Source organism: Macaca mulatta, chromosome 1, assembly GCF_049350105.2.
Source record: "Macaca mulatta isolate MMU2019108-1 chromosome 1, T2T-MMU8v2.0, whole genome shotgun sequence".
Taxonomy (NCBI): domain Eukaryota; kingdom Metazoa; phylum Chordata; class Mammalia; order Primates; family Cercopithecidae; genus Macaca; species Macaca mulatta.
In genome coordinates, this window is record NC_133406.1 from 17,888,830 (window position 1) to 17,909,899 (window position 21,070).

Consider the following 21,070-nt stretch of genomic DNA (forward strand, 5'->3'; position numbering starts at 1 on the left):
TATTTAGAACATTCCAATAAGACTGGGCCAAAGATTTGCCTAGACCTTTCACCAAGGAAGATACACAGACGGCAAAATAAAAGTACATAACAAGATGCTCAGCATCATTAGTTATCAGGGGAATGCAAATTAAAACCTCATGGGGGCCGCGCGCGGTGGCTCACGCCTGTAATCCCAGCACTTTGGAAGGCCAAGGCACGCGGATCCCCTGAGGTCAGGAGTTCGAGACCAGCCTGACCAAACGGTGAAACCCCCTCTCCATGAAAAATACAAAAATTAGCCAGGCGTGATTGTGCACGCCTGTAATCCCAGGTACTCGGGAGGCTGAGGCACGAGAATTGTTTGAACCTGGGAGGCGGAGGTTGCAGTGAGCCAAGACTGCTCCACTGCACTCTAGCCTGGGCGACACAGCAAGACTGTCTCAAAAACTAAAAGAAAACAACCTTACGGGATACTACTTACAACTCATATGATTGGTTAAAATTTTAAAAAATCTGGCTGCAGAGATCGCGCCACTGCACTCCAGCTTGGGCGACAGAGCGAGACTACGTCTTAAAAACAACAACAACAACAACAACAACAACAACAACAAACCTGTTTGCAGATCCGCCATATTGTCTGCAGAAGCTGGCGCTGAAGCTGCCACCACTTCTGCCGCCAAGTGTGAGCCAGCGCAGCCGCGATGGAGACCAGGGCAAGCCCAGGGAAAGGCAATTATCAAATGAAGAGCTCTAAGAACAATGCTTTAACCCTGAAGTAACGAAGCAAAACACGTGCAAGAATTTTTAAACGGAGAAATGTGGAGCTGATTAACGAAGAAGTTGCCATGTTGGATAGTCTTCTCATGGACTCCTAGGTGAGCTCTACTACTAGGGAGAGTGTGATCACAAGAGAGATGGTGGAGATGCTCTTTCCTGGTGATTCTGACCTGCAGTTAGCAACCACACAGAAATTCTGGAAACTGCTCTCCAAAGAGCCTAGTCCTCCAACAGATGAAGTTATCAACACTCCAAGAGTGGTGGATCGGTTTGTGGAGTTTCTGAAGAGAAATGAGAATTGTACATTACATTTTGAAGCTGCCTGGGCTCTAACAAATATTGCCTCTTGGAACCTCTCAGTAGACCAAAATTGTCATTGAAGCTGGGGTTGTCCACATTTTTACAGAGCTGCTTAATTCAGACTTCATGGATGTTCAGGAACAGGCAGTCTGGACACTGGGAAACATAGCTGGAGATAGCTCTGTTTGCCAAGATTACGTCTTGAACTGTTCCATCCTTAATCCTTTGTTAATATTCCTTACCGAGTCCACACGACTGACGATGACACGGAATGCAGTCTGGACCCTGTCAAATCTCTGCCAAGGGAAGAGCCCACCCCCAGAGGTTGCAAAGGTCTCTCCTTGTTTGCCTGCGCTGTCTCGCCTACTCTTCAGCAGCGACTCGGACTTGCTGGCAAAGCTTTCTGGGCCCTTTCTTACCTGTCTGATGGCCCCAATGAGAAGATCCAGGCAGTCATAGACTCTGCAGTCTTCCAGAGATTGGTAGAGCTGCTGATGCACAATGATTACAAAATGGCTTCTCCTGCTCTGAGAGTCATGGGTGACATCGTCACTGGGGATGACATCCAGATCCAGGTCATTCTTAACTGTTCAGCGCCACCTTACCTTCTCCACTTGCTGAGGAGTCCCAAGGAGTCAATCCGGAAGGAAGCTTGCTGGGCTATTTCAAATGTTACTGCTGGCGAAAAGCTGAACATTCTAAAAACCAGAGTGCCTCTTCTCCTCCAAAGGATTGCAGCTCCTTGCCGGCAACGGTAAAAAGCTGGACAGAGAATCATGTTGAGGAGTCGACAGAAGTAGGCTTCAGAATGTCAGTAATAACAAACTTCTCTGAGCTAAAGGAACATCTTCTAACCCATCGCAAGGAAGCTAAAAACCTTGAAAAAAGGTTAGACAAATGGCTAACTAGAATAAACAGTGTAGAGAAGACCTTAAGAAGGGGACTTGTTGAGTTTTTCTTTCTTACACTATATTTTGGCTGCACACATATCTTTAACCCAGGAGCCCGGGGTAGACAAAGGAGGACTAATGTAATCAATTTGCACCTTTTTAAATTTTTCTTTTTTTCTTTTTTTCTTCAGTGGTGACTTCCTTCCCTTTTGTCTTTTTTCATTCTTCCCAGTCCTGTGCCCTGATCGATCTAACTCTTCTCTTGGGTACTTGAGCAGACAGTATGTTCCAGAGGTGGGAGGTGGGAGAGGAAAGAAGAAATCCAAAACAAAGTGTTCTTGCTCTGACAGAATATTAATCTTGTATGCTTGGATTGGGTTATTTAATTTTTTTTCTTTTGCACATTTTCCTTTTATTAAGATTGCTCTTCCCAAGAACCATGAGTTCCTGGTTTTAGTAAACCCAGCCGCCAGCTTTGCCTGGGACTAGAGGCTGATGAGGAGGCTACCATGAAACAAAGGTCCCTCCCTCCCTCTGACTCTTTGCTCAGACCTCTTCAGTTTGGGAGATTCTCCTCACTCTCCTGGAGGGTCCCAAGTACACAAGTGGGAGTGCAGGGGAGGAGCACAGGACTTCACATGGGGCTTCCCACATGTAGCTTCTGATCCCATTTTTCCTACTCACCTTCCAAATGGTGTGACCCAACTTCATTTTTTTACTTGAAAATTCCCCCTCCAGGTTGAGAGAACCTCTGAGATGGCTGTATTTTCTGCTAAGCTTGAGACAGGGGGCTGTGGTCCTTCCTTTCTCCTGAGAAGAAAGTCTTTGCTCTGGTGACCTATAAGTTGTAGAGGAGGTTGGAGTGAGAGTGTCGTGTATTGGGATGGTCAGGGATCCCCGTCTTTGGCTTTTCTTCTTCTTCCTCTCCTATAGTTGGGTCATGTATATTTTACTTCCAAAGGAGAGAATATCAAAAAGTTCTGTATTTTTTAATATTCTATATATTAGGTAGGTCAATCTTAATTGGTCTCAAGAGGAAGAACTGCCTGTAATTTCTGTAAGTAGGATACTGTGAGGAAGACCAAAAAGAGATGTGGATGCTTCCTCACTCAGGAGGTCTGAGCTTGGTCCTTTTCCTCTCTACTTGGATTCTGGACCACCACCTGGGACCAACCCTCAGCTCTGGAACCTTCATAAAGCAGGTCAGTGTGGCCTGATTGTCCCAGGGCCTGAAGGGAGCAAGGATGAGCTCAGGGCCTGGTGAAGTCTGCTACTCTGTCCTTACTGCTGACCATCCTGCTTGTATCAGGAAACCCAGAAGCAGTTTGTTTTCACAAATTCAATCTCAATGGCCATTGTCCACATAACTGATCACCTATGCCTGCCTCTCCTATTTCTTATCTATTATCACTGAAACTTAAACTTAATAGCCTGCATTTTTTTTTTTTTTGCTATTGGTTAGCTTCCCTGTTGGGATCCTTGTACCTGGTTTGGGTTTTCCCCTCCTTGTGACAATTATAATCTAGATGTTTTTTCTTTCTGTTTAAATTATGGTAGTGCATTGCCTCAGTGGCTTGCCTGTGCCTCTGGGTGGATTACATACGATAGTAAAGCCACCTGTTTGGATGTGAGTAGAGGAAGTTGGTGTAGACCAGCTGTGGAGCTGAAGGCACAGTCTGTCGCACTCCCACCTCCCCACTGTGGTTAGTCAGAGGCATCCAAGCTCCGCTTTTCCTTCCTCTGAAACAGTGCCATTCTTGCTCCTATTGCTACACATCTCCTTCTGGCTCTGGTGAAATCCATGCGCCTCTGCTTTAAACCTAAAGTTCAGGTACTTATTGTTGGCCATTGGTCTTGAATTTGCCCTCTCCTGGTGCTGTGGTCCCAGTTCAAAGCCATTTTCTGAGGAGGATGGTTTAAGGCTGGCAATTGTCCCTGAAAAACCATGTTGTACCTCTTTGGTGAATCAGATGCCACTCATCAGCTTGGGAATGATGGCTACCAACCCCCAATCTCCCAGGAAGGCAAGGGGGCAGAATCTTTTTTTCACTAGGCCTGCTACCTCCATTACAATTACAGTTCCATAAAAAGCCCTCCCCCACCCAACCTCTACCCATTGTTCTCATCCAAAGAGCAGTTTAGTAGGATCTACTCTGTGCATCTCAAGTAACAAGTAAGTCACTGTTATTGGGGCCAGATTCTTAGTGTAAGACATACACATCCTGCTTGCCCAGCTGTTCCTCCAAATCTACTTTGACTTCACCTCCGGGTCCTGTACCAGATGGAAAATTTTTTTGGTCATCTGGCTGCTGCTCAAAGCCAGATTTCCCTAAGAACTCCAAAGGCTAAAGTACTAGGGGCACAGTGTGAGGATAGATTTCTCATCAGAGAAAAGTGGCCTCCGAGAGCTTTCATTTGTGTCTTCCCCAGACCAGCTTTTCCTGTTATCTTCCTTTAATCCCCTTTCAACCAACAGGTGAAGTTCTTCCAGCCCACAGAGGCAATAATATCATCTTTTATATGTCCTCCTCTCCTTTGGCCATGTAATGAAACAAAATATTATTTACTTAGCCCAGGCTTGAGAGCCACTGTTTGTGGGCAGTCTCCATCTGGATTCCAGACCCTGGCCTAAGTGAGGTAAGACTTTCTGGTTATTGCCAGGATGGAGCCCTCTACCCCAGTCTGCTATAGGGAATGCCCTAATTAGTTGAGGAATGCTTTTGGAATCCTGGCATGTTGGCATATGGCTGATCTATCCTTTTTAAGATCTCTGGTTGGGGGTATCTAGATATGGATTAGGAGAGACAAGGAGCCTTTTTCTTGGTTGATGTGTTCAAATGCTTTTTTGAATGGTGCCAGCCCCTCCAGGCATCCCACCCCCAAATCATCATCTTTAGTACTAACAGGGTCTCTGGTCTTAGAAGCCTGCCTTTAGACCCAGCTGACTCCAGTGACTGCCTGGCCTTGATGTTGGCAGCAACCTTCAGATAGAACCACATGGGTTCCACCCATAGGCTGGCCAGCCTTGTTACCTGGGTCAGGGAAATACAAATGGCCCCGCAGAGAGCAGGTGTTGATCTCAGTTTTCAGGGACCCTTTGTGTTCCCCCTTACGTAGACCCCATAGATCTACTCCATCAACTCTTCCATGAAAGTCATCCTCCAGCAGCCCTGTTTTTTGGAGCTGAACTACACAGATTATAGAGCCAAGATTGCGCCACTGCACTCCAGCCTGGGAGACAGGGCAAGACTCCATCTCAAGAAAAAAATAATAATAAAATAAAAAAGAGCCCACACCTTCATGAACCCTCAGACTCTGGAGTTGGGTATTGGCTTTTTTAGCCAGCTTTTGTGGGAACTGCCTTTGATTGACCTATTAAAGAAGGAAATGGGGTATGGAGTCCCAGCCACTCAAGAGACTGGATATCCCTCAAGAATGGCTTGGGTTACCAGCTATGGATCCTTGGAAGATTAAGCAAATCCTTCTCCTCACTGGTTTTTCTTTGCAAATTCATCTGCTTTGTTTTGTTTTTCCCCTAATAACTATAAACTCTGTCTATTTTCCATGTTCTCAGGGTCCCTGGGTAGACAGACACAGCTTGATTTCAGGGCAGACTTAGGCCAGGAAACCATGGCATTCAGTGTGCTGAGTCCAGACAAATGATATTTATATACACATCTAAATTTGAAGAGAAAATGTAGTTCTTTAGGTTTCAAACTCTGTAACAGATATAAAACAAAAATAAAAACCTGCTGCAAAGTTCAAAAATATATAAAATTTTAAAAATCTGACAATACAAAGCATTGATGAGAACATGGAGCAACAGAAACTCTCATACTTTTCTGATGGGAATGCAAATTGGAACAGTCACTTTGGAAAACAGTTTGACAGTTTCTCATAAGTTTAACACAAACATCATAGAATCCAGCAATTTCACAGTTACATGTTTACTTAGACATCCACACCAAAGACTTTTATGCAAATGCTCAGAGCATTTATTTATAATTGCCAACAATTGGAAACAGTCCAAATTTACATCAACAGGTGAATAAACAAATTATAATAATACAATGAAATATTACTTCACAATAAAAGAATGAACTACAGACACGTTGATATAGTTTAGATAATTGTCCCAGCCCAAATCTCATGTTGAATTGTAATCCCCAGTGGTGGACATGGGGCCTGGGGGGTGATATCTGGATCATGGGGACAGATTCCTCATGGCTTGGTGCTGTCTTTGTGATAATGAGTTCTCACAAGATCTGGTCATTTAAGAGTGTGTCGCACCTCCCCTTTCCCCCCACACACTCTCTCTCTTTCTCTTTCCCTCTATCTCTCTTTCTTTCTCTCTCTCTCTCTTTCTCTCACACACGAGCACATGTGCTTGCTCCTGCTTTTGCCATGTGACATGCCTGCTCCCACTTCACCTTCTGTCATGACTCAAAGCTCACTGAGGCTTCACCAGAAGCCAAGCAGATGCCAGCACCATGCCTCCTGTAAAGCCTGCAGAACTATGAGCTAACTAAACCTCTTTTCTTTATAAATTACCCAGTCTCAAGTATTTCTTTATAGCAATGCTAGAATGACACAATACAGAAAATTGGTACTGAGGAGTGGGACATTGCTATAAAAATACATAAAAATGTGGAAGTGACTTTGGAACTGGATAGTAGGCAGAGGTTGGAAGAGTTTGGAGGGCTCAGAAGAAAACAGGAAGATAAGAGAAGTTTGGAACTTCCTAGAGACTAATTAAGTGGTTGTGACCAAAATGCTGTAGCGATATGGACAGTGAAGTCCAGGTTGATGAGGTCTCAGATGGAAATGAGGAACTTATTGGGAACTGGGGTAAAGGCTTCCCTTGTTATGCCTTAGCAAAGAGCTTGGCTGCATTATGTTTGTGCCCTAGGGACCTGTGGAAGGTTGAGCTTCAGAGTGATGATTTAGGGTATCTGGTGGAAGAAATTGCTAAGCAGCAAAGCATTCAAGAGTTTGCCTGGCTACTTCTAACAGCTTAGGATCAGATGTGGGACAAAGAAATGACTTAAAGTTGGAATTTATATTTAAACAGGAAGCAGAGCATAAAAGTTTGGAAAATTTGCAGCTTAGCCATGTGGTAAAGAAGGAAAAGACTTTTCTGGGGAGGGGAATACAGGCAGGCCATGGAACAAACACTTATTAGAAATATTTGAATAACTAAAAAGGAGCCAAGTGTTAATATCCAAGACAATGGGAAAAAAGCCTGGAAGGCATTTCAGAGATCTAAGAGGAAGCCCCTCCCAGGCCTGTAAAGGAAAAGTGATTTCATGGGCCAGACTCAGGGCCCTACTTCTCTGAGCAGCCTCAGGACACTGCTTCCCACATCCCTGCCACTCCAGCCCCAGCAGGGGCTCAAAGGGGCAGGGGCCTAGGTACAACTGAAACTGCCACTTTGGAGAATGCAAATTATAAGCTTTGGTGAATTCCACATGGTGTTAAGCCTGCAGATGCACAGAATGCAGGAGTTAAGGAGGCTTGGCAGCCTCCACCTAGATTCCAGGAGATACATGAAAAAGCCTAGGTGCCCAGGCAGAAGCCTGCTGCAAGGGTGGAGCCCCCACAGAGAACCTCTACTAGGGCAGTGCAGATAGGAAATGTGGGGTTGGAACTCTCCCAACAGAGTCACCACCGGGGTACTGCTTAGTGGAGCTGTGAGAAGGATGCCACCATCCTCAAGACACCAGAATGGTAGATCCACTGGCAGCTTACACCCTGCACCTGGAAAAGCCCCAGGCGCTCAACAGCCTGTGAGAGCAGCCACAGGGACTGAACCTTGAAAAACCACAGGGACAGAGCTGCCCAAGACATTGGGAGCCCACCCCTTGTACCAGTGTGCCTTGGATATGAGACATGGAGTCAAAGGAGATTATTTTGGAGCTTTAAGATTTCATGACTGCCCTGCTGGGTTTCAAACTTATGTGGGACCTGTAGCACCTTCTTTTTTTGGCCAAACATCCCTTTTGGAATGTTTACTCAATGCCTGTACCCCCCTTGTATCTTCAAAGTAATGAATTTGTTTTTGATTTTACAGGCTCATAGGTGGAAGGGACTTGCCTTGCTTCAGATGAGACTTTGGACTTTGGACTTTTGAATTCATGCTAAATGAGTTAAAACATAGGGAGACTATTGGGAAGTCATGACTGTATTCTGCATTGTGAGAAGGACATGAGATTTGGGAGGTGCCAGTGATGGAATGATATAGTTTGGATATTTGTTCCCACCCAAATCTCATGTTGAATTGTAATCCCCAGTGCTAGAGGTGAGGCCTAGAGGGACGTGTTTAGATCATGGGGGTGGGACCCTCATGGCTTGGTGCTGTCTTCACGATAGTGAGTTATTGAGAGATCTGGTCCTTTAAAAGTGTGTGGCACCTCCCCAGCCCCTGACCCCACTCTCTTTTGCTTCTGCTCTCACCGTGTGAAGTGCCTTCTCCCACTTTGCCTTCTGCCACAAGTACAAGCCTCCTGAGGCCTCCCTAGAAGCAGAGGCTGACACTGTTTCCTCTACACTCTGCAGAACTGTGAGCCAATTAAACCTCTTTTCTTTTTATGAGACACTTTGTCACCCAGGCTGGAGTACAGTGGCATGAACATGGCTCAATTCAGCCTCGACCTCTCAGGCTCAAGCAATCCTCCCACCTTAGCCCACCAAGTAGCTGGGACTATAAATGCACACCAGCACTCCTGGCTAATGTTTGCATTTTTTATAGAGACGGGGTTTTGCCATGTTGGCCAGGCTGGTCTTGAACTCCAGATCTCAAGCAATCTGCCCACTTTGGCCTCCCTAAGTGCTGTGATTACAGGCATAAGTCACTGTGCCTGGCCAAACCTCTTTTCTTATAAATTACCCATTCTCAGGTATTTCTTTATAGCAATGCAAGAATAGCCTAACACACACATACAACAACACAGATGAATCTCAAATCATTATGTGAAGTGAAAGAAATCAGACACAAAAGGTTACATATACTATGTTCCACTTTTATAGAGTTTAGAAAAGGCAGAAAGGGATAGAAACAGAAAATAGGTAGGTAGCTTAGGGACCAGGGATTGAGGGAGAGAACTGATTGCCATCACTCTGAAAGTTCCCTTGTGCCCCTCAAGGAAACTTGTGGAGTGATGGCAATGCTTTATATTTGATTGAGAGAGTGGTTGCGCAACCTAATAAATTTGTTAAAACTCATTGACCTAGCCACTTAAAAGTGGTGAACTTATTTTATGTAATAAAATATTGAATATTATTTATAAGTTATTTTGCCCCTGTATTCATTTGTTTTGCTATGTAACAAATCATCACAGATTTAGCAGCTTAAAATACTCACTGAGCTCACAGGCCTGTCAGTCAAAAGCCTCGTAGGCTGTTGCTGAGCTCTTGGTTCAGGGTATTACAAGGCTGAACCTAAGGTGTTGATCAGGCGGTGTTCTTGTCTGGATCAGTTCTCAGTTCCCAGAGGCTACCTATATTCCTTACCACATGGCCCTCTTCATTTTCCACCCAGCAATGGCACATTGAATCCTTCTTAGACTTTGGCTCTCTGACTTCTTCTGAAACTAGCCAGAGAAAACCCCCAGCCTTAAAAGGCTGCTGTGATAGGATCAGGCCCACTTGGAAAATCTCCCTATCTTACGGTCAACTGAGCCATATAACACAACCTTATTATGAGAGTAAAATCCATCATATATACAGACCTGGGATTAGGCAGGGAATACTCAGGGAGTAGGGAGCAGAAATTCTTGGTGCCATCTTAGAATTCTGCCTGCCACAATATCTGCAGAAATCTTCCTTTAGAAATTAAATTTCATGTAATTATACATTGAAAATAATACCCTTTTGAAAAAGATAAAATTACCATCATGTGTCATGTTAACAATAGGAATATATTCTAAAAAATGTGTTGTTGGGTGATTTTTGTCTTTGTGTAAATATCATAAAGGGTACTTACACAAATCTCCATGGTATAGCCTACTACTCCCTGAGGCTACATATAGCCTATTCTCCTAGGCTACAAACCTGTACAGCATGTTACTATCCTGAATACTGTAGGTGACTGAAGCACAATGGTAAGTATTTGTGTGTGTAAACATACCTAACCATAGAAAAGGCACAGTTAAAACATGGTTTTATAATCTCATGGGATCCCCATTGTATATGTGGTCTGTCATTGACTGAGATCTCTTTATGTGGTACATGATTGTATTTAAATTTGGGGTTGTCCCAGAAAATCTGGGATATAGTGTTGCCAATATGATTTAGTTACTTTCCTGCTACTTATGTTAGGATAGGACAGAGGGGGACTAGGCTAGCATGTTTTGAATGCTTACCCATGTGCCAGACACATGCTAGACATTTTACATACGTAAAGCATCAAATGGCCTCTGATTCAAAGGAAATGGTGGGGGTGGAAGTAGAGAGGGGTGGGAGGTAGACATAGTTTCCAGTGCACAGTGTAGGAGGTGGGTGGTGTATGTCAGAATGCAAAGCTGGGCCATTCCCGGATTCTGTCCCCAATAAGGCAAGGAGGAGAACCAAAAATGAGGGGTTTATAGTGATGAATCCATAACTAGTCTCCATTTGGGTGTCTGGGGCAGAGCTTCTCAACCATAGTGTGGCTGGACAAACCTCTTCTGTCTACCCTTGCAAGCTGTACCAGTGTCATCATTTTTAAGATGCGCTATTAGGTAAAAGATTGTGCAAAGCACTAGTCTGAGGTATAAGACATAGCTCCTGTAGACGTGAGAAAGAATGTGAAGGACCAAGGCAGAACAGAAGCATGCCTCATGGGAGATGGTTCTGGGGTGGGAATTTGTCCTGAAGTCTTATCAAAGTGCTTGGTGTAGCCTTTCTATGCTATAAGGCAGTAGATAGGATTTAGGGATTTAGGAGTTGGAGGACCCAGGCCTTTGATAGGCTCCCCAACTGCAGACCACAGAAGGAACTGGGTGGAGATTGTGCCAAGACCACAGAGCAGGTTGAAGGGTGAGCTGCCTGCTGCCTGGCTCAACTGTTCTCAAGGCCCCCATGAGCATCAGCACTAATGCCTCAGCCTACACAGTGGGCGTTGAGCTAAGCTCAGCCAAGGCGAGGCGCTATAGTGGAAAGGGTGGATTCTGAACTGTGACATGCCCGGGATTCTTTCCCGATTCTACTACATACCAGCTTTGAACCTCCAGGTAGATTTATAAAACCTGAGTCTCAGTGTCCACATCAGTAAAATGGGCCTGCTGGTCATGTTTCCCTCAAATGGTTGCTATGACCATGACAGGAAGTTGCTGCCCGGAACAATAGATGGTGCGAGGTGGTGTTTTGACAGCTCCCAGCTAAACTGGGCTTCCGGTCCCAGAGCAGCTAGCAATCTGCCCTAACAGGAAATGAAAGGGAGCTGAACATGTGTATTTACTGTGTGCCTTTTGAGGGATACTTGTTTTACCTGGTGGATAGCCTAATGCCTAGTTGAACCTGCAAGCGGGTGGCGGCGGGAGGGGGGGTCCCTCACTTGGGGAACTTGTTTATACTGGCAGATGCCCTTGTGGCTCTTGTCCACACTGTGTCTAGTTTATGCCTGACTATTGACCTCATGCTGGGAGCCTGACCTTGTGTTCTCCCAGCGTCCCAGAGAAACCCGGCCAGGGCACATCCCCTGGTTCTTCAGATGGAAGGCATAAAGTCAATACATCATCACAATAGGAAACAAGTGCAAACATTTTCCTGGGAGGGAAGAGCACAGTGATCAGGAGGGCAGCCTCCATCCCTGGGTCAGGAGAGGCAGGAATGAAGAGTCAGGTAGAAAGAGAGAAAGAGACGGCAGGCAGGGTGAGGGGAGAGCATGGCAACTAGCACTATACATAAAAGAATAGGGTCTGGGTCATGTCACGTTCCTGGGAAAATGCCTGAATGGTCCATTTATAGGAAGCAGTGGGAAAGTGAGGAGCCCAGTCTGGCTAGGCGGGAGAGACGCCTCTGAATTCTTATCCGTGGCCACTGCTTAATCCATTTGGGTGTGGTGTTCTCCTTCTAACACCTAGGCAGCAACTTTTGCTGTGCAGAGAGCTTAAATACACCTGCTGGAGAGTCTGGCTTTATTGTGGCCTGGGGACATGGACCCATGGCAGACAGGTGAGACCGCATAACTGTCTTCTGCTGCACTGCCCCACTCTTTGTAACTGGACTCAGGCCCCAGTCTCTAATTCTCTGTCCAGCTCTTTTGTTTTGTAGTTTGTTTTTTTTATTTTTTTAAATTGGCAAATAAAATTTTATATATTTATGGTCTAAATATACACATGTTTTGATACATGTATACAATGTAGAATAACTGAATAAAGCTAATTAGCATACCTATTCTATCACATACTTACCCTTTTCTGTAGCAAAAACATGTAACATGTACTCTCTCAGCAATTTTCAAGTACATAATATATTGTTATTAACTATAATCACCAGGTTGTATAAAAGACCTCCTGAACTTATTCCTTCTATCTAACTGAAATTTTGTATTCTTGCACCAGTATCTCCCCAAACTCCCCTCCCCCAGCTCCTGGCAAGCACCATTTACTCTCTGTTTTTGAATTTGACTTTTTTAGATTCCACATATAAATGGTATCATGCAATATTTGTCGTTCTGTACCTGGCTTATTTCACTTAGCAGAATGTCCTCCATGTTTATCCATATTTTTGAAAATGACAGAATTTCCTTCTTTTTAAAAGTTGAATAGTATTCCATTATGTATATGTACCACATTTTCTTTATCCGTTGATAGACACTTGGGCTGATTTTCTAATTTGGCTATTGTGAATAATGCTGTAATAAACATGAGAGTGCAGCTATCCCTTCAACATACTAATTTCATTTGCTTTGGATATATACCCAGAAGTGGGGTTGCTGGATCATATGGTCGTTCCATTTTTAATTGTTTGAGGAACCTCCATGCAGTAACAGTGTGCAAGGGTTCCCTTTTCTCCATGTTTTCAACATATTATGTTATTTCTTATCTTTTTGCTATTAGCCATCCTAAAAGGTGTTAGTTGATATCTTTTTGTGGTTTTAATTTGTATTTTCCTGATGATTAGCGATGCTGAACATTTTAATATGCCTATTGGCCACTTGAATGTCTTTTTTTTTCTTGTACTTGTTTTTATTTATTTATTTTTAATTAAAAATTTTAGTTGACATATAATTGTACATATTTATAAGGTGCAGTATGTTATTTTGATACCTGTGTACAATGTGTAATAAATGAAGGTAATTAGCAAATCCATCAACTCAGACATTTATCATTTCCTTGTGTTGGGAACATTCAAAATCCTCTCTTCTAGCTATTTGCAAATATGCAATAAATTGTTATTAACTATAATCATTCTCTGGTGCTATAGAACACTAGAACGGATTCCTCCTACCTGGTTTGTAATTTTGTAATCGTTAATCAACCTCTCTCTATTCCCTCTCCCCTCTACCCTTTCCAGCCTTAGTAATCACTATTCTACTCTCTACTTCTATGATATCAATTTTTTTTTGCTTCCACATATGAATGGGAACATGCAGTATTTATCTTTGTGTGTCTGGCTTACTTCCATTTCCAGTATTCCATTGTGCATATGTACTACAGTTTCTTTATTCATTCATCTGTAGATGGACACAGGTTGATTCTATATTTCGGCTATTGTGTATAGTGCTGCAATAAACATGGAAGTGCAGATATTTCTTTTTTCTTTTCTTTCTTTCTTTCTTTTTTTTTTTTTTTTTCTTGAGATGGAGTTTCGCTCTTGTTGCCCAGGCTGGAGTGCAATGGCACGATCTCGGCTCACACAACCTCCGCCTCCCAGGTTCAAGCGATTCTTCTGCCTCAGCCTCCCTAGTAGCGGGGATTACAGGCATGTGCCACCACACCCAGCTAATTTTGCATTCTTAGTAGAGATGGGGTTTCTCCATGTTGGTCAGGCTAGTCTCGAACTCCTGACCTAAGGTGATCCGCCCACCTCGGCCTCCCAAAGTGCTGGGATTACAGGCATGAGCCACTGTGTCTGGCCGTGGAAGTGCAGATATTTCTTTAGCATAGTGATTTCATTTCCTTTGAATATATGCCCAGTAGTGTGGCTGGATCATATGGTAGTTCTATTTTTAGTTTAGTTTAGTTTAGTTTTTCTTTTTCTTTTTGTAAAAATGGGGGCTTGCAATATTGCCTAGACTGATCTTCTGCTTCTGGCCTCAAGCAGCCCTCCTGCCTCAGGCTTCCAAAGTGCTAGGATTACAGGTGTGAGCCACTGTACCTGGCTATTTCTAGTTTTTTGAGGAATCGTTGTACTGTTTTCTATAATGGCTGTGATAGTTTACAGTCCCACCAACAGTGCATAAGAGTTTCCCTTTCTGCATACCCTTGCTAACATTTGTTATTTTTTGACTTTTTGATAATAGTCATTATAACTGGAGTAAGATGATACCTCATTGTGGTTTTGCCTTGCATTTCCTTGATGATTGCAAGGTTTAGCAATTTTTAATATACTTGTTGAGTGTATATACATCTTCTTTTGAGAACTGTCTCTTCAGATCATTTTCCCATTTACAATCAGGTTACTATTATTATTATATTTTGCTATTAAGTTGTTTGAGTTCCTTATATATTTTGGATATTAACCCTTCATCAAATATGTGGTTCACAAATATTTTCTCTCATTCTGTAGGCTATCTCTTCACTCTGTTGATTATTTCCTTTGCTATGCTGAAGCTTTTTTGTTTAATGCAGTCCCATTTGTCTATGTTTACTTTTCTTGCTTGTGCTTTTGGGGTCATATCCAAAAACATATTTGGCCAGGCCAATGTTAAGAAGCTTTTCCCAATGTTTTCTTCCAGTAGTTTTACAGTTTCAAGTCTTATATTTAAGTCTTTATTCCATTTTGAGTTGATTTTTGTATATGGGGTGAGATAAGAGTCTAGTTTTATTCCTCTGCATATGGATATCAAGTTTTCCCAACATTATTTATTGAAGACACTGTCCTTTCTCCATTGTGTGTTCTTGGTACCTTTCTCAAAGATCAGTTGACTGTAAATGCATAGTTTATTTCTGGGTCCTCTATTCCATGGGTCTATATGTCTGTATTTGTACCAATACCATTCATTTTTTGGTTACTATATCATTGCAGTAGATTTTGAGAGTGTGTGGCCTCCAGCTTTGTTCTTTTTGATAAAGACTGCTTTCTTTGGGTATTTGGGATCATTTGTGATTCCATATGAATTTTAGAATTTTTTTCTATTTCTGTGAAAAATGGCATTTTGATAGGAATTGTACTGAATCTGTAGGTCACTTTGGGACATTATAACGACATTAATTCTTCCAATCCATGAACATGGGATATCTTTCCATTTATTTGTGTCTTCAATTTCCTTCTTCCATGTTTTATAGTTTTCAGTGTATAATTTTTTTATCCCTTTGGTTATATTTATTCTAAATATTTTAATTTTTGATGCTATTGTAAATGGGATTTTTTTCTTGGTATGTTTTTCAGGTAGTTGATTATTGTGTATAGAAATCCTACTAATTTTTGTATGTTGATTTTGTATCCTGCAAATTTACTGAATTTGTTTATTAGTTCTAACAGTTTTTTGGTGAAGTCTTTAAGATTTTCTATATATAAGTTCATATTGTCTGCAAACAGAGATAATTTCACTTCTTCCTTTCCATTTTGGATCCCTTTTATTTCTTTTTCTTGTCTAACTGCTCTGGCTGGGACTTTCAGTACAGTGTTGAACAGAGGTAGTGAGAATGGACATTTTTGCCTTGTTCCTGAATTTATAGGAGAAGCTTTCAAATTTCCACCATTGAAAATGATGCTAGCTATAGGCCCTGTTCAGTTCTTGCTTGTCCCTTTTCCTCTTCCATTGGGGTTGGACCCCATATCCTGTCCATGTGGCTGATAGCTAGTGTCCTTTTCCCAATAAAACTGTCACTCAAATCCACAAGGATGCTGTGTCTTGACATTGGCTTCATCAACCAGTTTGGATCTCTCAGTTCCAACTGAGGGCTGGACTTTTCCATACCCATTGGAATCCTAAGGCACTCTGCATGTGATTGTGCTTTTGGAAGCCTTTTCTGCATAGGGTTAGCCTGGCCCTGGTTTCTTTCTCTCCTTCTGCATCCTGCACTGCCAGATCTCAAAATGGTTTTGCCTGAGTTCTGATAGCTGAGGGTTGAGAAGCAAGGAGAGGCAGCACCAACATGCATAAGGACCTATAGATTTCCTCCCCACCCAGGAGAGACAGTGCTGGGAAGGTGCATTGGGTGGTGAAGAAGGGAGGGAAGAGGCTTCTCAGGAGAGGGCAAGAAGGGGAAGCACATTCAAGGTGGAGAGCTTAGCCCAGGCACATTGAAGGACAGGGAAACACCCTGTCTGACTGGAGGGAAGGGTGGGGTTGGGTAAAGAACCCACCCGGGGAAGCCACTGATGACTTGAATCCCATTTTTCTTCCCCAAAGCTGCCATGTCCCTAGTCACTGTTTTGCTAAGACATATTCTTTCCTCTAGGTTTTCCCATATCAGAAAGTGGCACCATCTACTACCCAGCTGCTTAAGTAAAATGCCCAGCACTTACCTTGGATGTCTCACTCTTCCTTTGTGTCCCAATTCACCACCAAGTCCTATTGGTTCTACTTGAGTTGATTTCTAATCAGTCCAATTTTATCCTCACCCTTCTAGTCCAGGCTATCATCCTCTTTCCCCTGGGCAATCCCAGTACTCTCTTTTGCTGATCTTCCCTTTTAAACTCTTACCCCTTAATCCACTCTCCATTCAGCAGCTACAGTACATTTTTACAATTTTAAATTCTTTTTTTATAATTCATTTTTTGTTTATGTTAGACACATACTAATTGTACATTTTATAGGGTACAGTGTGATATTTCAATGCATGAATACGTTGTATAATGATCAGATTGGGGTAATTATCATATTTCTCACTTTAATCTCTTATCATTTCTTTGTAGTGACAACATTTAAAATCTTATCCTCTCCCTATCTTGAGATATACACTACTTCGTTACTTGCTGTAGTCACCAGTCACCATACTGTGTAACAGAACACCAGAACTTATTGTTCCATCTAACTCTAACTCTGTACCTGTTGATCAACTTCTCCCAGTCCCCTTCGCCCCACAGCCCTCCCCAGCCTCTAGGAACCACTATTCTACTCTCTACTTCTATGAAATGAACATTTTTTGATTCCACATGTGAGTGAGATCAAGTGGTGTTCATCATTCTGTGCCTGGCTTATTTCACTCAACATAATGGCTTCCAGTTCCATCCATGTTGCTGCAAATGACAGGATTTCATTCTGTTTTATGGCCCAATAGTATTGTGTGTGCATATATATATATTTTTTTCTTTATCTATTCATTTTCTTCTGCACTTTCTTTACCTATTCATCTCTTCATCTGTTCATCTTATCTGTTCATCTGTTCTTCTTTTATTCATACCATATTTTCTTTATTCATCTGATGGACAGTTAGGTTGATTCCCTTCTCTTGGCTATGGTAAATAATGCTGCAAAAAACATGAAGGTACAGATGTCTCTTTGACATGCTGATTTCATTTCCTGTGGATATATACCCAGTAATGGGATTCCTTGATCTACAGTGATTTAAAATACACACACACACACACAACACACACACACACACACACACAAAACTATCCTTCTTAATCACAGCTTCAATTTCTTCTATTGCTTCCCCTTGATCTTCTAATAAAAAGCTTCCTACTGGGGGGTTGCATCCTGTGAGGACATAGCCCTTGCTGACTCTCCATCTCATGTCCTTCCCTTTGCTCATTGGCTCCAGCCCTTCTGGCCTTCTTGCTGCTCCCAGAATACACTAAGCCCTTTCCAAACTTCTGCCCTTGTATTTGTTGTTCCTGCTTCCCAGAATACTCCCCACACCCACCCCACCCACGCACATGGCCCACCTGGCTGCTGGGGAAGCCTTCTCTGACCACCCATGTAAGTGTCACAGTCCTTCCTCTTTACTGCTATTTTCCCTGGTTCTTTTCCTTTCTTGAAAGAACTTTTCATAATCTGCAATTTTCTCACCTTCTGTTTATTTACTTTTCTGTGGTTTGCTCCCTGGCCAAAAACAGTGTTAAGAGTGAAGACCATGTCGGTCTTGCACACTGTTCTATCCTCAGAGGCTAGCAGTATGTGTTATACATAGTAGGTCCTCAAAATTGTAATTGAATGAGTGAATGAATTAGTGATAGATGAGTAAGCAAGAGGAAATGCTGGCCCTACAACCTTGCTCAGGAAGTGCACTTCATCCACATTGCTGAGCACAAGGGGGAGGCTGGGATGTGGTTTAGGAGGGAGAGAAGACTCAAGCTTGGGAGGGTGCCAGGGCAAACACCAGTGGTATGAATGCCCAAACTTCAAAGGGGCCAGAGAATACACACTCTGACTTCTCTCTGGATTAAGATCTCGCCAAAGGGAGTCCCCATTTCCAAGCCAAATTCTTCTGGCTGTGGAGGCAGCTACAGAGGCTGGGAGGGCAGGTATCCTACAGTCCCACATGTGACGGAGATTAAAACTCAACCCCACAGGGCCCACCAAGCAGCTTAGCCGCAGAATCTGCCTCTGCTCTTTGCCAGACATTCCAGTACATTCCACTCACCCTTCTCTTTGGCCTCCAGCAGCGGCAAATCCATAAGGGCCTCTTTCACCACACACACATGCCTTGTATGTACAGGCTCCGGGCTATTTAAGCAAGGCCTAGAACTCTGGCTGTGTTTCAAAGATGAAGTGATTCTGGTATTTATAGCTTTAGTGAGGGCTTTGGGCCTTCGGGGTGAAAAGCACTAAGTAAACTTTAGCTCTTGGAGCCCAGTTGTCTGTGATGTTCCTTCATCTGAAGTACAGCTTATTAGCAGTTCTGACTGCAGTCCTTGTAGAGAAACTCACGATTTGCTCCCTGTGGTCAGCATACAGCACACAGTTCCCAAAGCAATAGTGTGAGGGCATCCTCAGAATTCGTGCTTTGTATAGCACTTCTCATTTCCCAGGAAAGGGATAAGTTCTTGTTGAATGGAAGACCATGTAACCCAGAAAGCCAAGAGTAGGATTGGGAAATGTGCCGTTCTCTTCTTCCTTTTCTTCCCATTAGGCTGTTTTGGAAATCTTATCACCTTTATGAAGTCTGTCTATACAATGGACCCAGAAACAGTCTGCAGGGAGATGTTCCACTGAAGGGAAGGAAATTCTGCTCTGAACGCTAGGTATCTCAGCCAGCAAAGCTCTGGTCACCAAACTTGCAAAACGAAAAAGAAGAAAAGGAAGAGAAAGAATTCTGGACATGAGTTGGGGCTGCTGAAGGGAAGCCAAGAGGCAAGGATATTTGAAATGTCACTGGCTGGAGGTATTTAGAGGAGAGCTGCAAAAAGGAGTAGATGAGTCATAAAGGAAATGAAAACCTCCCTGTTGGCCAGGAAATAAAGTCACAGGACAACTTATTGAAGACCTTATGTTCTCAAGTATTTATAGCACAGAAAAGAAATAATTGGTTTGGCCGAAAGGCTGCACATGAAGCCTCTGTCCAAGGTCACAGAGCAACTTTCACTGGAGGTTGGAGGCCCAACATGGGGCTGAAAGCCACACATGCTACAATTTTTGAAAAGCTCATGATGTTCCAGGGGTGCGACATTCCTTACCTTGTCTAAACATTACAATAACTCTGGAAAATTGGCATTTTGATCCCTATTTTCAGATGAGCAAACTGAGGTTCAGACATGGCTACATTTTTCTTTTTCTTCCAAAGTCATAAAGCTGGTAGCCCGCACTTAGCTCCTTTATCCCACTGTGGGGTAATAAGAGGCAGCACGGTATATTGAAAATGGCACAGATTCTGGAATCAGACAGGCTTAGGCTTGAACCCCAACTCTTACCACTTACTAGAGAGTGACCATGGGGAAAGCAGTTTGGAGTTCAATTTCTTTATCTGTAAGAATTAGTATTATTCCTCAACAAAACACTTGCAAACAGAATTCAACGACACATTGAAAGGATTATATACCACGAGCAAGTAGAATGTATTCCTGGAATGTAAAGATGGCTCAACATATGAAAACAATCAGTGTAATACCCCACATTAACAGAATAAAGGGGAAAAAACCACGTGATCGCCTCAATTGATGCAAAAAATGTGTGTAACAAAATTCAACACCCTTTCACGATTAAAAACACTAAATAAAGTAGGAAGAGATGGAAGCTACTTCAGCATGATAAAGTCCTTATATGACATGCCCACAGCTAATATCATACTCGATGGTGAAGGATGGAAAGCTTCTCCTTTAAGATCAGGAACAAATCGGGGATGCTTACTCACTTTCATCACTTCTAGTTAACATAGTGCTGAAATTCCTAGCCAGGACAATTAGACAAGAAAAATAAACAAAAAGCATCTGAACTGAAAAGGAAGTTAAATGATCTCTGTTCGCAGATAACATGATCTTTTATGTAGAAAGCCCTAAAGATTCCACTAAAAACCTGTTAGCACTAATAAACAAATTCACAAAGTTGCAGGATACAAAATTAAGATGTAAAAATCACCTGCATTTCCATGTACTAACAATGAACACTCCAAAAGGGAAATTAAGAAAACAATTCCATTTACAAAAGGATCAAAAAGACAGAAACACTTAGGAATTAATTGAATCAAGGAGGAGGTGGAAGGTTTGTACATTGAAAGCTACAAAATGTTGCTGAAAGGAATTAAAGAACCAATAAATGGAAAAATAGGTCCATGGATTGGAAGACAATATTGTTAAGATGCCAATATTTCTCAAAGTGATCTACAGATTAAATGGTAATCCCTATCATGATTCCAGTGGCATTAAAAACTTTTCTTTGAGACAGGTTATCACTCTGTCACCCAGGCTAGAGTGCAGTGGCTTGATCACAGCTCACTGCAGCCTTGAACTTCCAGGCTCAAGTCATCCTGTGGCTTGGACTCTACCATCTCTGACTTTTTTTTTTTTTTTTTTTCTGGTAGAGACAGAGTCTTGCTATGTTGCCCAGGCTGGTTTTGAACTCCTGGCCTCAAGAAATTCTCGTGCCTTGGT

The 21,070-nt window shown here is 42.7% G+C and overlaps 1 pseudogene; it reads left to right on the top strand.

The window, feature by feature from the left end:
• Positions 1-682: 682 nt before the first annotated feature.
• LOC719160 (importin subunit alpha-7 pseudogene) lies at positions 683-1,816 on the top strand (annotated as a pseudogene).
• The last annotated feature ends 19,254 nt before the right edge of the window (positions 1,817-21,070 follow it).